Consider the following 17,883-nt stretch of genomic DNA (forward strand, 5'->3'; position numbering starts at 1 on the left):
GCTCTTTTTCAAGGAGGTTTAGATGTGTCATTAAATTGTTAGTTTCAGATCTCTCCAATTTGTTGATGTAGGAGCTCAGAGCTATAAACTTGCCTCTGAGTACTGCCTTTGCTGTGTCCCAGAGGAGCTGCTAATTTGTGTGTTCATTTTTGTTAAATAGCATGAACATTTGAATTTCCTTTCTAATCTCTTCCATTACCCACTCTTGATTCAGCAGCGTGTTGTTCAGCCTGCATGTGATACCAGACTTTCTTTGGTGGCTTTTGGTGTTGAGTTCTAATTTTATTCCCTTGTGGTCAGAGAGAATGCAAGGTATAACTTCAATGTTTCTGAATTTAGACAAGTTTGTTTTGTGGCCTAAAATGTGTTCTATTTTAGAAAACGTTCCATGTGCTGCTGAGAAAAATGTGTATTCTGATGCTGCTGGGTGAAATGTTCAGTAGATGTCTGTTAAGTCTATTTGATCTATGAAGCTGTTTAGATCTGCGGTTTCTCTGTTGAGATTTGCCGAGTAGGTCTATGTAGTGGGGAGAGTGGTGTGTTAAAATCCCCAACAATTAATGTCTTTGGATCTATATGGGATTTGAGGGAAATTAGTGTTTCTTTGATAAATTTGGGTGCTCCATAGTTTGGCGAATAGATATTTAGAATTGTAATATCCTCCTGAAGGAGAGATCCTTTAATTAGTATGTAGCGTCCTTCCTTATCTCTTCTCACGAATTTTAATTTGAAGTCTATTTTATCAGATATTAGAATTGCAACTCCCGCCTGTTTATGGGGGCCGTTTTCTTGGTAGATTTTGTTCCAGCCTTTGACATTGAAAATGTGTTTGTTTTCACGGGCAAGATGTGACTCCTGCAGGCAGCAGATAGAAGGGTCTTGTTTTTTAATCCAACTAGACAGTCTATGTCGCTTAATTGGAGAGTTCAGTCCGTTAACGTTAAGAGATAGGACGGAGAGATATTTGGGAGTTCCTGCCATGTTATCCACCTTCTTGGGGGCTGCGAAAACTGGGTTCTTCCTATGGTTCTTGAAGTCTCAGTTTGGGTGCAGTTTCTTGGTCTTTGTTGCGGTCTTGTTGGTTTTCTATGTGTAGGATATCTTTAAGAATCTTTTGTAGGGCTGGTTTGGTGGAGATGTATTGTTTCAATTTTTCTTTGCTATGGAAGGTTTTTATTTGGCCTTCAGTTATGAAGGAGAGTTTAGCTGGGTACAGTGTTCTTGGTTGATAGTTGTTTGTTTTTAGGGCATGGCATACATCATTCCAGGCTCTTCTTGCTTTGATTGTCTTTGATGAGAAAATTGAGGTGATTGTAATTGGTTTCCCTTTATAGGTGATTACCCAATTCTCCTTGTCAGCTTTAAGGATCTTTTCCTTGCTCTGAGTTGTTCTTGTGTGGATTTTAATGTGACAGAGGGATGACCTATTCTGGTCTGGTCTATTTGTGGTTCGAAAAGCTTCTTGTATCTGTTTGGGAAGTTCTCTGCTAGGATCCTGTTACACAAATTTCCTAGACCATTAACTTCTGTTTCTAGGTGCTCTTCTACACCCATTATCCTTAGATTAGGCCTTCTGATGGTGTCTTCCATGTGTTTGATATATCTATCATATTTCTTGGACTTGTCTTGGATGGTTGTATGTTCTTTCTCTATAATATCTAGGCTGTCTTCAATCCCTGAGATTCGATCTTCTGCATTGTCTAACCTGCTGTCAAGACTCTCTACTTTGTTTTTTATCTCTTTTCCTTCTAATTGTTCAGCTTTGATGGCTTCAAGTTCTTTATTGAAGCTCTGTTTTAGGTCTTGTATGAATTTCTTTACTTCCTTAATTTGGTGTTCAGTGTTTGTTCTCAAATCACTTAGTTGATTGGTTATGGTTTCTTTGGACTCCCATTCCTTCGGTTGGGTTCCATTCAGCATTCCCTTTGTGGTCTCCCTGACTTCCTTCAGCTCTTTGTTAATGGATTCCATGAATGCCTTTAGTGATCTTTGTGTATTCTCTACCTGGTCTCTCAATTCCTGAATTACTCTTTGATTAGCTTCCTCCCGTTTGTGGGATTCCTGCAGTTCTCTTTACTCCTGTTCGTGGGATTCTTGCATTTCTCTTTGAGTGTTCTCAGCCTGCTCGCGCCATTCCTCCCTTTCTCTTTGAGTATTCTCAAGTTGTTCATGCAAATCTTGTATCAGTTTTTGAGTAGCTTCCTCATGCTTATGATATTCCTGTATAAACTTTTGGAATGCCTCCTCTCTCTCCCTATCACGCTCATACAGAGTCCTTTGTAAGTTGTCAAACTTCTCATTTATCATGTTTGCCACCAGTGTTTGTAGAGCTATTTGGGAACTTTCCTCTGGATTGTTCATTATCTGATCTGACCCCTGATTATCAAGATTGGGAATTGAGATACCCGGATTTGCCATTTTTCTTGTGTTTTTCCGGCTTACTCTGCCCATTTTAGATGAAAATAGCACCAGTTTTGTGCTAGAACACTATCTTAAGGCAACCATCAACCAACGTTTGCATTTATACAGTCAATAGTCTATAGATACAATCTAGTTCAACAGATATATCTATTCAACATCAAACAACTATATGTTAATGGGCTTCGAACCGCAGAGAAGAATTTGGAAAAGCAGAAATTTTTAGGGTTAGGGAGAGATGTGGGTAAAAATAGGAATAGATTGGTGTGGGCAGGCACAGGGAGAGTTAACTATGTCTTAATCTCAATGCAGGAAATAGGTTGGGTATGATGTAAGTAGAGAGAGAAAGAAAAAGGAGAAAGGGAAATGGAAATGAAAAGAGACCAGAAAAAAATAGAAACGTAAAAATTAATATAGTTATGGATATTGAAAGACCATCTATTTAGAGAGGAATGTGAATATATTGAGAAAACAGGAGGGTGATAGAGGAGATGTGAAAAACTTAAAAAAAATAGGTATAAAGAGGTAGTACTGCTATTAAGGAATTTAAGTCTCAGAGGTTTTGGATTGAGTAATAAATTTATGGATTAAGTGTGTAAACAATGGGTGTTAGGGTCTACTAGTTAACTATGGGTTTATCTGAGGATGTGCCGGACAAGAGTTAAGTAACATACAGAAGAACAAAAGAGAGGATAAGGTTAAAAGGATAAGAAAGGGAGAAAAAAAAAAGATCAGAAGTTCAGTAGAGCTAGACAAAAACCAAAAATATAATTAAGAAAGAAAGAAAAAGAGAAAGAAGACAAGAAAAGAAAGGAAAACGTACATTCATGAATTCCTAAAATAAAAATTATAAGAGGGAAAAAAAAGTTCCTGGTAAACACTTATTTTTTCAAAAAAGGCAAAAATTAAAGATTAATAAAAGTTTTAGAAAAGGAAAAAATTTTTTTTATATATATAAGGTACCAAAAAAAAAAAAAAAAGAAAAAAGAAAAGAAGAAAAACAGAAAAAGTTCTTTGATTTTTTTTTTTGATTTTTTTTGGAGGGGTTGGAAGAATCCTGTATCTTCCTTTTGTCTGTAACCAGCCTCTTGTTGGAGTCTCTGGTCAGCTTGAGGTCCTGTGGCTTGATTGGTTTCTTAAGTCGGTTGGTTGGAAGAGGCAGAAAAATGCTCTGCTTTACCCAAGATTTTGAGATCCCCCTCCCAGGTTAGTTTTCTGGGAGGGTGGTGATCTGCTTTGAGAATCACAAAAGAGGGGTGATGAGGCTAGGTTCTGGTAGAGTTGAGGCCTTTCAACACACAGTAGCTTTTCCCTGGGGCTATTTTGTGAAAAACCCACAGAGCCCAGCCTGGAGCCATTCTCAGGGTTTCTGTTTTTCAATTGATTGTGGAGGCTGCTAGAGGGAGGGGCAGCCTCTGGCTCCGGTTACCCAGTGAAGAAAACCACTCCAATGGCTGGTGCCTGAGCTGGGTGACTTTTCCCTGGATGGAGCTGAGTCTGGCAGGTCACTTCGCCGTTAAGTTCTTGTGACCTGCTAAATGACTCGTTTTATTCCAAGGCCTGAGTTGGAGCTAGCAGCTCCTCTGAGCTTTGTCGGTATCCAAGATGGAGATCACCGGTGCTGAGGGGGAGGGGTGGCCTTCCCTCCTCTGCTCCCTGAGAAGGATTGAGGATGTCAGGCTTCTCCTCACGCAGAGTCTTGGATCCTGGGTCGTCTGTGGTTTGCAAACTGCAGGATGAAGATGTCCGCTCCTTGTCAGTTCTTGCTGGTGTTGAGTAGAATCCTCTCGCCCGCTGTGTCTGGCTCCTTCGTCCCGGACTCTCTGTGTGAGCGCTCAGGTATGGCCGCCGCGGCGGTCGCCGTTGCGACCTCGCCGCTGCCGCGGCAGCTGCTGGCAGGCACTCAGATGTGTCTTTTTGCCTTGGCTTCCCCTCTCTTGTCTAACTCTCTGTCCTGTGATGGCACACTTGGTGTGATTCTCTGGCTTAGGACTGTTCACTGGAACTCTAAAACTGCTTTCTATGTGAGAGCTTGTTCAGATTCCAGCTTCTCCTCCGCCATCTTCCCAGAACTACTCTTGCATTTCTCTTATGGCTGGTGAGGTCGGGCATTTCTTCATGTGTCTATTGGCAATCCTTCTTTCCTCTTCACAAAATTTTCTCCGTAAGTCTTTTGCCCTCTTGTTTTTATTTATTTATGTATTTTTATTTTGAAAATACTGTACAGAGGAGTTTAAATTACATGGGCAAGATAATGAGTACATTTCTTATCAAGCATTTTAGCCTTCTCCTTTGTTTACCCTTCCCATCCCTTCCCATCATCCCCCCTCCCCCCAATCCTCCTCACCCTCCCATGAAAGTTGTAAAATTCATTTTCGACATAACGACTTGTACATCTCATTGTTGCAATGTAGCCCACTTATTTATTGGACAGTTTTTTCTTTGAGGATTTGTTGTTGGGGGATTTAATGTTTTAAGTTCCAGGTATAGTTCACATATGAGAACCTTGTCCATTGTATGGCTAGTGAATATCTTCTCCCAATAAGTAGGCTTTCTATTGATCTTGCTAGCTATATACTTTGCCATGCAGAAGCTCTGCAACTTAATGCAATCCCATTTTTCCAAATTTTCTTTGATTTGTTGTGTTTCTGTGTCTCTTTTAAGAAACTTTAGGCTTATGCCAAGGAGACCTAGTAATGATTTCAGACCTGCAATGTTTTCAGAGTGCCTGCTTTGACTCCGAGGTCCTTGATCCATTTGGATTTGATTCTGGTGCAGGATGACATTATGGATCTATTTTTGATTTTCTGTCAGTGATTAACCAATTTTGCCAGCACCATTTACTGAAGAGGCTGTCTTTCTTCCATTCTATTTTTTTAGTTCCCTTATCAAATATTAGATGTCTATAGGTCTGGGGGTTTATTTCTGGGTTTTCAATTTTATTCCATTGGTCCTGAGGTCTGTTCTTATGCCAGTGCCAAGCGTTTTGATTACAATGGTTTTGTAGTAGTGTTTGAAATTTGGTATTGATATTCCTCCAGCACTGTTCTTTCTGTTAAGGATTGTTTTTGCTATTCAGGGTCTTTTATTGTTCCATATGAATTTTTGGATTGTCTTTTCTATTTCCTTGAAGAATTATGTTGGAATATTGATAGGTATCACATTGAATTTTAGATAGCCTTGGGAAGTTTTGCCATTTTCACGATGTTGATCCTTCTAATGCAGGAGTATGGGAGTTTTTTTTTTGCTACTTTCTAAGTTCTGTTTTGATTTCCTTTTTCAAGTTTTTAAAGTTTTCATCATAGAGATCCTCCACTTCTTTGGGTATGTTAATTTCTAGGTATTTTAATTTTTGTGGGGCTATGACAAATAGAGTTGTTTTCTGGTTTTCAGCACGCTTTTCTCATTGTTGGCATACAGAAAAGCCATTGATTTTTGAGGGTTAAATTTATACCCTGCTACTTTACCAATATTTTGAATCAGCTTGAGTAATTTGAGAGTGGAGTCCGTGGGATTCTTTAAATACAAGATCATGTCATCTACAAAGAGGGAGAGTTTTACTTCTTCTTCCCCTATTTGGATCCCTCTAATGTTTGCATCTGGTTTTATGGTTTAACTAGGCATTTAATTCTAAATTGAAGAGAAGTGGAGACAGTGAACATCCTTGTCTCATTCCTGAGTTAAGAGGAAATGGCTTTAGTTTTTCACCATTAAGTATAATGCTGGCTGTAGGTTTGTCATGTAGAGCCTTTGTTGTACCTAGGAATGTTCCCTGGATTCCTAATCTTTGCAGAAGGGGTGTTGGATCTTGTCAAATCCTTTTTCTGAATCTATTGAGATGACCATGTGGTTCTTGTCTTTGCTCTTTTTGATGTGATGAATTATATTAATTGATTTGTGTATATTGATCCAACTTTGCATGAAATGAATCCTGTTTGATAGAGGTGTATGATTTTTTGGATGAATTATTGAAGTCGATTGGCCAAAAGTCTGTTGAGAATTCCTGCATTAATGATCATCCAAGAAATGGGTCTATAGTTCTCGTTCTTTGAAGACTCCCTGCCTGGTTTTGGGATGAGGGTTATGATGGCTTCATAGAATGAGTTAGGTAGTTAACTTTCTCTTTCAATTTCATTGAAGAGTTAGAGGAGTGTTGGTGTGAGCTCTTCTTTGAAGGCCTTGTAGAATTCCACTGTAAATCCATCGGGATCTGGGCTTTCGTTAGATGGGAAGATTCTTACTGCTGTTTCTATTTCAGTGTTGGATATGGGCCTGTTAAGATGGTTTAACTCATTTTGGTTTAGTTTCTGCATGTCAATATTTGCTAGGAAAAGGTCCATTTCTGCCAAGTTCTCAAACTTATTAGCATAAAGTTTTGAGAAGTATTCCCTTATAATGTTCTGAATCTTGGTTGTTTCTGTGGTGATGTGTCCATTGTCATCTCTGAGTGTATTTATTTGGGTGTGTTCTCTTATTTTTCTGGTAAGATTTGCTAAAGTTCTGTCAATTTTGTTAATTTTATCAATGAATCAACTCTTTCTTTTGTTGATTCTTTCTATGGTATTTTTGGATTCTAATTCTTTAATTCTGATTTAATATAAATCATTTCTTTCCATCTACTGGATTATGGATTATCTTCCTGCTCTTATTCAAGGAGGCTCTCAGATGTCTCATTAAATTGTTGGTTTCAGATATCTACAAGTTGTTTGTGTTGGAACTCAGGGCTATAAACTTGTCTCTAAGTACTGCCTTTGCTGTGTCCCAGAGTAGGTGGTAATTTGTGTGTTCATCTTTGCTGAATATCATGAATATTTGAATTTCCTTTGTAATGTCTTTCATGACCCACTGGTCATTCCACAGTGTGTTTATCAGCCTCCATGTGTTACAGGACTTTCTTCGGTGGCTTTTGGTGGTGAGTTCTAATTTTATTACCTTGTTGTGTGAGAGAATGCAAGGTATAACTTCTATGTTTCTGAATTTGGAAAAGTTGGTTTTGTGACCTAAAGTGTGGTCTATTTAGGGAAATGTGCCATGAGCTGCTGAGAAAAACGTGTATTCTGATGCTGCTGGGTGAAATGTTCAGTAGATATCTGTTAAGTCTATTTGATCTATGAAGCTGTTTAGATCTGCGGTTTCTCTGTTGAGATTTGCCGAGTAGGTCTATGTAGTGGGGAGAGTGGTGTGTTAAAGTCCCAAACAATTAATGTCTTTGGATTTATGTCAGATTTGAGGGAAAGTAGTGTTTCTTGAAGAAATTTGAGTGCTTGGTTGTTTGGCGAATAGATATTTCAAATTGTAATATTCTCCTGAAGGAGAGATCCCTTAATTAGTATGTAGCAATCTTCCTTATCTCTTCTCACTAATTTTAATTTGAAGTCTATTTTATCTGTTATTAGGCTTACAACTTCCGCCTGTTTATGTGGGCCGTTTGCTTGGTAGATTTTGTTCCAGCCTTTCACATTGAAAATGTGTTTGTTTTTATGGGCAATATGAGACTCCGGATGGCAGTAGATAGAAGGATCTTGCTTCTTAATCCAACTTGACAGTCTATGTCGCTTAATTGGAGAGTCAATCCGTTAATGTTGAGAGTTAGAATTGAGAGCTGTTTGGGAGTTCCTGCCATTTTATGCCCCTTCTTGGGGGCTGCAGCAACTGGGTTCTTCCTATGGTTCTTGGATTCTCAGTTTGAGTGCGGTTTCTTTGCCTTTATTGTGGTCTTGTTGATTTTCTATGTGTAATATATCGTTAAGTGTCATTTATAGGGCTGGTTTGGTGTAGATATATTGTTTCAGTTGTTCTTTGGTATGGGAAGTTTTTATTTGGCCTTCAGTTATGAAGGAAAGCATAGCTGGGTACAGTATAATTGGATGATAATTGTTTGTCTTTAGGGCATAGCAGCTCTTCTTGCTGTAATTTTCTCCACTGAGATATCTGAGGTTATTTTAATTGGTTTCCTTTTGTAAGTGGTTGATCTTTTCTCCTTGACAGTTTTAAGGAGTTTTTCCTTGGAATTGATGCTGTGGGGATTATAATGTCACGGTGGGATATCCTGTCATGGTCTGGTCTATTTGGGGTTCTAAAAGCTTTTTGAATCTGAATAGGTCTATCTTTTTGCATTTTTGAGAAGTTCTCTGCTTGGAAAATGTTAACCAAATTTTCTAGACCATTAACTTCTGACTCTAGGTGCTCCTCTACACCCATTATCCTCAGATTAGACCTTCTGAGGGTGTCTTCCAAATGTTGAATAGATCTAGCATATTCTTGGATTTGTCTTGGATAGTTGTATGTTCTTTCTGTATAATAACCTCGATGTCTTCAGTCCCTCATATTCGATCTTCTACATGGTCTTCCATGCTCTCAAGACTTTCCACTTCGTTTTTAATTTCTTTTCCTTCTATTTGGTCAGCTTTGATGACTTCAAATTCTTTGTTGGAGCTTTGTTTTAGATCTTATATGAACTTCATTACTTCCTTAATTTGGTGTTGTGTTTATTCTCAAATCACTTAGTTGATCGGTTATGGTGTCCTTGGATTCCCATTCCTTCTGTTGGGCTCCATTCAACATTCCCTTTCTGGTCTCCCTGACTTCTTTCAGCTGTCTTTTATTGGATTCCATGCATCTATTTTTGTGCTAGAACACTATTTTAAGGCAAGCATCAACCAAAGTCCTGTAGTTGCACAGTCAAAAGTCTGGGCATTTTGTCAGTATCAATTTCTTGGCCTTTGTCATTATCAAAGATGGCTCTCTCTGGTGGTTGGAGAGGGGCCACCTTCCCTCCTCTGCTTTCTGAGAAGGAGTGAGGATGTCAGGGTGCTATTCATGCCAGAAGCTTGGTGACTGGGCCCTCTATGGTCTGTGATTGCAGCATGAATATATCTGTTCCTTGTCAGTTCTTCCTGGTGTTGAGTAGAATACACACACTGTGTCTGGCATCTTTTTGACTGGACTCTCTCTGTAGGCATGGTGACTCTGGCCTCTGATTCTCAGATCTGTTTCCTTGCCTGAATATTCCATCTCTGGCCAAACTCTCTGTACTGTGATGGCACACTGGGTGTGATTCTCTAGCCTAGGACTGTTGACTGGAACACTAAAACTGTTGTCTACATGAAAGCTCGTTTAGCCTAGACCTTCTGCCATCTTCATCCGAACTCTAGATTATGACTTTTTATACTCTAACTTGGGACAATGATCTGCTTTCAGTTACTTTCCTCTCTTCTCCTTATTTTGCCCTTCCACTTACATAATTTTTATTTAAAGAAACATATTTGACCTTATATTTCTAAATTCTTTAAAATTATCTGAATTTCTTCATACTTCTGGCAGACTCCTATATCTTTCTCAAGGGAATATTTTGTCACTACCATTTTTATCCTATATGATATTAGATATCTTCCTGCCTAATTCAGTGCAAGATATAAATTACACTCATTTAGATATTTCAACACGTGTACCACCATAAAATCCTTTCTTATGAAGAAATCATGATTTTAGTATTTCTGGGGAGGTGTCATCTGTCATTTTTGAATGACCCTAAGTGATACTTACATGCAAACATTTTCAAACCAATATGCCATTCAGTAGATGAACGAATCAACAAAATGTGATATATATGTATATATATACATATATACGTATATATATATAACATTTTGTTGATATATATATATGTATATATATATATATATATATATATATATATATATATATGGTTGAATTCTATGCTTCCAATTCAAAAGGAAATGGAAAGATTTTTAAAAATCCTGCTAAATTAAATAAGCCAGACCCAAAGAAACAGATTCCATAGCTTCCCTCATTTGTAATAATAGGATATGTATAGAATAACACTAGCAGATGCGCAGAATGGCTCAAAAGCTTTGCATATAGGTCCATACAAGATCATGTTGAGCAAAATAAACATCTAGATATGGAAATAGAGGTTTTTCTTTGTGGTTGTTTTTTTTTTTAATGTACTATGTGATTTCTTTTTTCTTTTGTGTTTTCCCCTATAGTTTATCCCCTGCTGTATTAGATTTCAGTACTGTGTGTATTGCACATGCATTTATCTTACTTTGAGAAGGTAAGATGAACAACAAATTGGGGAGACAAAGGACAAAGGGAAAACCAATGCAATAGCAATACTCACAAGACAACATGTTGGAAATTTATATTACAACTTGTGAGGGGTTTGGGGGGAAAAGAAAAGTGTGAGAAAAATGAGGTAGTGGGTAAAATTTCGACATGTTATGTATTCACTACCTTACAATAATGCAACCCCTGTATATATCATCTTAAAAATAAAATTAAACAAAAATAAGTTACATAAAGTATAATTTCACTGTATTGCTATAGTAAATATTATCCTATGTGCATTACCTTTTAAAAAATGAACACTATTTGGCATCTAATTTGAATTAATTACACCTTTCTTTATCAGACGTTCATCAACTTGAATGTTATCCAAATATACAATATTTTCACAATATATGTCATAATTTTCAAAAAAAATTATAAGTTAATATTGTCCCATAGTAAAACAGAAGACAGTTTAATTCTCTGGAAACTCCTAACTTTTAAAACTGAATAATTGTTAAAAGGACAGAATATATGTGTTCTTCAAAGTTCTTACAAATACTAACTACTCATTTTCAAATTCTGAACATTCCATATCAGAGATATTCAAAACAGTACCTGTTTGTATGATATTTAATTCTGCAATAACTGCAGTTTCTAATGGGGTGCTACATATTGAGAAATCAACAGAAAAAATAGCCACATTCTGGTGGAGGATATAACTACCAAGTATGTGTAATAATTAATTCCTCAAGAGTAAACATTTGTTCATCAGAGTAATCCCAACAGTTTCCAATTTGTATGGTGCACCTTAAAATTCCCTTAATTCACATCATAAATAGCTTATCACTATTGTGAAAAAATACTACACTTGTGCTAATATGATGCCTTTCCTATTGTGGAAAGCACACTACACTAAACTTTGCTACAACATTTTTCTGATTTCTAGAAATCAGAGCACTTGCAAATATTATTTATATTTTTATCTATCATAGATATTCAGGAGGCTAAGATCAGAAGATTATGGTTCAAAGCCCACCCAGTCAGGAAGATTCCTTAGATTCTTATCTCCAATAAACTTCTCAGGAAAAGCCAGACTCAAGTGGCACTGAGGTTGAAGTTGTAGGGCATGAGCCTTGAGCAAAAACCGGCTCAAAGAGAGTGGCTTGGCCCAGAGTTCAAACCTGAGGACAAACCAAAAAATAAAACCAACTCCAACCTCGTATTTTTCTCATTGTATACAGAGGCATGTAATTAAGGAAATTTCTTCCTGTATTACAAATAGATAGAAGAACCAAGACCTCACACAATTACTGTCTTCATACCATGTTACATCAAGGCCTCAAAAAATTGCTTGTTCTAAATTAATAAATTAATATCATCCATTTGTTGGCAACTCTGTGCAGATTATTCACACTATCTCATTTTATACATGAACTGTTGGAATTATCAATTAACTAAGTTCTAATTATACCTCGCTTGAAAGAATATTTTAAGCAAATAAAATGCCTGATTCATGTGTGAATTTGTCAATTAAAACCTCTACTTAAAAAGAATTTTGTAGTATCCTATAGAATATGAAATTAGAAACAAAACCAAAATATTTATTTTAAATATGAAATCTAATTTAGCAAGGTCTACAAAGTCCTACATTAGATGAACTTTGTATTTTTCCAGGCTTAAGCTTTTGTAATCCTTCATTATTTCTTTGAAATCCAACAGAATGATGCTTATTTTTTCAAATTTTTGATTGGGAATCATGAGCCATTTTGCATCTAGGAATGTTGTGTAATGCAGAGAGCATTTAAAACACAACTGAGGATTAAAAATGAGTTGCATTTCAATAGGAAACTTGCCTTCTCAAAACATAATGACAAAATTAGCCCAAACTTCCAACTGTGTATTCCTTTCTTGTTGTTTGGTTTGTTTCATTGAGACAAAATTATACTACCTGGTCCACGGAAGGTATCACTATGTAATCCCACTCTCTAATCTCCTGTCTTAGCTTGAGTGCTAGAATTCTAGGCTTGTATCAAATTGCCCTTCCATAGTTTGGTGGTTTATTTAATCTAGATACAGACTAGCAATTCTGAACTTCTCCTATGATCTTATTCATTAGACTGACTGCTCAAGTTGTTTATGTACTATTTTCAAAAATGTTCTATCATTTCACACAGGATATGAACATTTTCAAATGCACCTGCAGGGGTCTCTGATTCATTCTTCCATGGATCCAATCCCTTTAATAATGATTACTTGACTTTCTTTTTATCTCTGGTCCCTAGGTATGTAATATTATCAAACTTTGAATAAATTTCACTTGAGGACTTTCTAATATTAAAAATAATCACTTGATCTAGTCTTACTCAGGATATTTTTTCTACTGTTTTCTAACATTTCTCCATATTCTGAGAGTTGTTTTATTTGTGCAGGTGTGTTTGCACATATATGTGCCTCTGTGTGTATGTGTATGTTTGTATGTGTGTATGCAAAAGCCTCAGCAACCTCATTCAGCAATCTTGCTCATGACTAGTATTCCATCACTTGAGTTCACTCCTATAATTCTAGGTACTCAGGAGGCTGAGATCTGAGGATTGCAGTTCAAATCCTGTATGAGTAGGAAAGAAATGTTCTGAGGCACTTATCTCCAATTAACCACCAGAAAATTGGAAGTGGCGTTGTTGCTCAAGAGGTAGAGCACTAGTCTTGAGGTGAAGAGTGGAGAGATATTTCCCAGGCTGAGTTCAAACCCTGCCTCAACCATCAAAAAAAAAAAAAGAAAGAAAAAAGATAAAAGAAAGAAAAAGAAATGAGATCTTGGCCACCAGTTCATTGCTAGTATAATTCCTGCTTTCTCACCATGGACTTTTTTTCAAGTTAAGTCCATGCTCTTATATCTAACTTGCTTTGGAACCAGAATTATTCTTCAATTGTACATTTTACAAATTTGCGTGATTAGCAACTATGATTTAGAGATAGAAGTTGAAAGAGAGTGGCCTCATCGTTCATGTTCCTCTTAGTATTAATTATTTCCCTATGTCACTCCCATAGATCTACATAATGGCCTTGGCTTTATTGGTTCAATGTTGTCTTATTTGCAGAGTCTTCTATAGTATATTGAACCATTATACTTAAACACAGAACTTTTCTTTCTCTTATTATTCCTATTGTTTCTTCTACTGTTAACTTGTGTACACTTGGGAAATAATTCACAACACACACACAAATAAACTTTTCTGAGAATCTTCTCCAAGTTAAATTTAAGTTAAGAGCACTTATGGAATTTGAAGTTAATGTACTCATGGATAATGGTTTCTTTTATGTTTTTATAGTAAAAAATAATGTACAGAGGGCTTAGAGTTACATAAGTAAGGTAATGAGTACATTTCTTATTGTTACAACCTCTTTTGTTTTTCCTGTGTTATCCATTCCTTCCCCATCTGCCCAATTCCCCCTCCCCTCCACAAGTTGTAAAATTCGTTTTCTACATAGTGTCTTGTTCATATCAATGTTACAATATGTCATCCGGAATCTTTGTTTCAGCATTTTGTTGTTTCCCTTCCCCTTCCCACACTAGAAAAATGTATTTGCAAGATGCAGGGCACCAACATCATATCCAGTGAAAACAGGAGTTATATCATGCGGGAAGAACATGGAGGAGAAACGAAAAAATCACATAGTACATTTTAGATACATTAAAAACAATTTCAATAAAGAATAAAACAAGTTGTGTCCCTATCTTGGGTTTCATTTTTCTTAACATTATCTTATATGGCCATATGTACATGAATAATGTTTTTATGTCATTTAAATTTTATATTTTGTATTTACTAAGTTGTCTCTGAAAGGCGTGTTACCTCATGTCCAAAGATGTCTTTGTGCTAGTTCTATGAAGCCTGAAAACATTCATTTTACCTGAAGAGGGTGTCTTTCATCAGTTTTTTTAGCTCCCTTATCGAAGATTAGATGGCTATAGGTTTGTAGGTTCATTTCTGGGTTTTCAATTCTATTCCAGTGGTCCTGAGGTCAGTTCTTGAAGATTCCTCAAAAGACTCCACATAGGGCTACCCTAAGACGCAGCAATCCCACTTTTGGGCATTTACCCAAATGTTCACAAACAAGGCCACATTAGAGGTACCAGCACGACTATGTTTATTGCAGCCTTATTTACCATAGCTAAGGTATGGAACCAAACCAGATGCCCCTCAGTAGATGAATGGATCAAGAAAATGTGGTATATATACACAATAGAATCCTATGCCTCCATCAGAAAGAATGACATTGCCACATTTGTTAGGAACTGGAAAGACTTGGAAAAATTATATTAATTGAAGTAAGCCAGGCCCAAAGAAACATAGGTCCCATGGTTTTCCTTATTTACAATAACTAGTATATGTCTGAGTCAAACAGAAAAAGTCAGATAAGTTGATGTTAGGGAAATGAACCCTAAGATATGTATTCGAATGTTTTTTGTTCTTTCATGTGACTTTTTCTAACATATTTATAAGATGATTTCCTTGTTGCTTTTTATGTCCCTTCCCCATGGGATAACAATAACCCCTGATTTCACTGTATTTGATGTCAGTATAATTTCTGGAGGGGAACAGAAAAAAAACAAATCATTTAAATAGGGATACAGGTGGACCCATTGCAACAATGAGATGTACAAGTCGTTATTTCAAAAACGAACTTTACAACTTTGTTTTTGGGCGGAGGGAGGATTGGATGGAGGGGGGAAGGGAGGATGGGAAGGGGAAACCAAGGAGTAGGCTACATTGCTTGATAAAAAATGTACTCATTCCAGATCTTAGCTATGGTAAATAATGCTGCAATAAACATAGTTGTGCTCGTAGCTTTAGTGTGGTCTTGTTTGTAAACATTTGGGTAAATGCCCAAAAGTGGGACTCCACATCCCCTCCAGCATCTGTTATTAGAGTTCTTGATTATACCCATTCTAACTGGGGTGAGGTGATATCTCAATGTTGTTTTGATTTGCATTTCTTTTATGTCTAGGGATGGGAAGGAGAAACCAAGGAGTAGGCTACAATGCTTGATAAAAACTGTACTCATTATCTTGCACATGTAATTGTAACCACTCTGTTCAGTATTTTCACTGTAAAAAATATATATTCATTGTTAGAAAAAAAAGAATCCAAGCTTGAATAAACTGTCCCTGACTTTTTTCGAGTGTGTTCTTTATTCATATAAAAATTGTCTGAAAACTTCTTCTTGAAAGTATTTCAAAAGGAAACAATGTGCCATTTGAAGGCCAGCATAGAACAAAAGGAAATAAACATTGTTTTAAAAGATTTCTTTTGTAAGGAAACAAAGACTTGGAGGTTTTAATTTGTCTTATGCGTGGATATTTCACTATTGAGATGATTCTGTTGTTGCAGGAGTCACTTATTAATTCCTTTAGTCTTGTCCTGAATTCTCCAGCACAATTAGTATTCCAAAAAAGCAGGATCCAGTGAGTATGATCAGCAAAAGGAGCCTGTTCTCAAACCAGTGCTTTATGGATGGTCCCAAAGAAATATGTGCGTTTTTTTTTCTTGTTTGTTTGTTTAGTTTGTCCTGGTTCTGGAGCTTGAACTCAGAGGCTGGACCATGTCCCTGAACAAATGTCTTCCCTGGCCAACTTCCGCCAAAGCTAGGACGCTACTACTTGAGCCAAACTCCACTTCTGGCGTTTTTGGTGTTTGGTTACAGATAAGAATGTGACAGACTTTCCTGCCTAGGTTGGCTTTGAACTGAGAAAGTAAGAAAGCCAAGTGACATCAATTGTATCAAGATTTCTGTTTTGAACCAAGAAATACTAGACAACGTTTACTATAAAGCTAATATTTGACAATTTTTAAAAGAAAAGAATATGTCTAACAAAGAATCCATAACTTAAATAACTCCACAAATGAATCATTTTGGACGCATTTTTTCATCTGCTTGGGAAGATAACTATTGACTTCATAGATTCCTTTTGGGGAAACAGTCATATTTGCCTGTTGTCACTGGCTTTGTACACATGCATGCTATCCATGCTTCTAAGGGCCCTACATAAAGGAAGTCTTGAAATTCTCAACAATATTTCAATAAGATGCTCCAGCCTAAGGTTAAGATTTTAGGTGAGGACATTTATCAACACTCCTGATTCAGACTCTACTTGATATAATTTTTAATCAATATTTTGTTTTTAGTTTTGCTCTTTGTAAGTTCACATGCACCTATGAAAAATTGTGTGGCCATCCCAATAATATTCTCAAAGTACCTCTTAATCATGACTCATAAAAGTTGTATTATATTACAACAAGGAAAAATGCTATAAATAAAGAAAGCAATAATTAAATATTAATGATTACTAAAATAAAAAACAAAACAATTACCAGAGTTTTCAGTATTTGAAGTGTACATAGTAGAGTTTACTATTTTCTCATATTCCTGTACATTTAAAACTGGATAAAGCTATCAGTAGCCTTTAAATTTACTCACTAAGATTACTATTTATAGTTCATCTCATCATTTGTATGTGGATTATATCATTATTTGTTCATCACTAACATATAACGTAAAGAAGCCCTGAAGATTTAACAGAAACCATGTACTTAAAATCTTAACTCTTCACTCTGCTTCTTTACACAGTCTTTGCAACTTCTCATTAGTAAAGTTTCTATAAAATCTGAAATGTACATACTTACTAGTACATGCTACCAGAAGTATTATATACTTCATCAAAAAATTTTATGACCTGCCAAACAGTCTTAATTTTGCCATTTATAAGCAAATCCCAAAATTAAACATATTTAAAATATTAAAACTTTTAACAAACGTTAACATTTGCTGCAATGATCATTATGACAAGTGCCTTTTGTAGAATAATTGAATTCCTCCTCCTACAAATCTCATGAACAACAAATATCTGGAATTATTTTGTTTTTGATATGTCAATCTTGACTTTATTCTTAAATGTGTGCTTATGTAAGCAACACATGGTTCTAAAATTTCACAATTCTTTTGAACTTATTTTTGTTGAATTGTCAAGTTTAAGAAAATCAATTACTCTTTATATATAAAAAATGTTTTGTGCTCAATTTGGCTGCACATACACTAAAATTGGAACATACAGAGAAGATTAGCATGGTCCCTGCACAAGGATGATACACAAATTAATGAATCGTTCCATATTTTTACAACAAAAGATGCTGGAAGGGATATGGCCAGAAGGGAGCCTACTGCATTCTTGGTGGGAGTGTAAACTTGTTCATCCACTTTGGAAAGCAGTTTGGAGGTTCCTCAAAAGCCTCCACATAGAGCTCCCTATTATACAGCAATCCCACTTTTGGGCATTCTCCCAAATGATCACAAACCAGTCCATAGTAAAACTACCACCACAACAATGTTTAT

General features: G+C 36.3%; 1 non-coding gene across 1 annotated transcript; it reads left to right on the plus strand.

Moving 5' to 3' along the window:
* Window positions 1–17,562: 17,562 nt before the first annotated feature.
* LOC138834545 (U6 spliceosomal RNA) lies at window positions 17,563–17,668 on the plus strand. The gene has a single exon (XR_011374183.1). It is a non-coding gene; the product is annotated as a U6 spliceosomal RNA (small nuclear RNA).
* The last annotated feature ends 215 nt before the right edge of the window (window positions 17,669–17,883 follow it).

This window comes from Dipodomys merriami, unplaced genomic scaffold (genome assembly GCF_024711535.1).
Source record: "Dipodomys merriami isolate MVZ:Mamm:240054 unplaced genomic scaffold, mDipMer1.0.p SCAF_219, whole genome shotgun sequence".
Classification (NCBI taxonomy): domain Eukaryota; kingdom Metazoa; phylum Chordata; class Mammalia; order Rodentia; family Heteromyidae; genus Dipodomys; species Dipodomys merriami.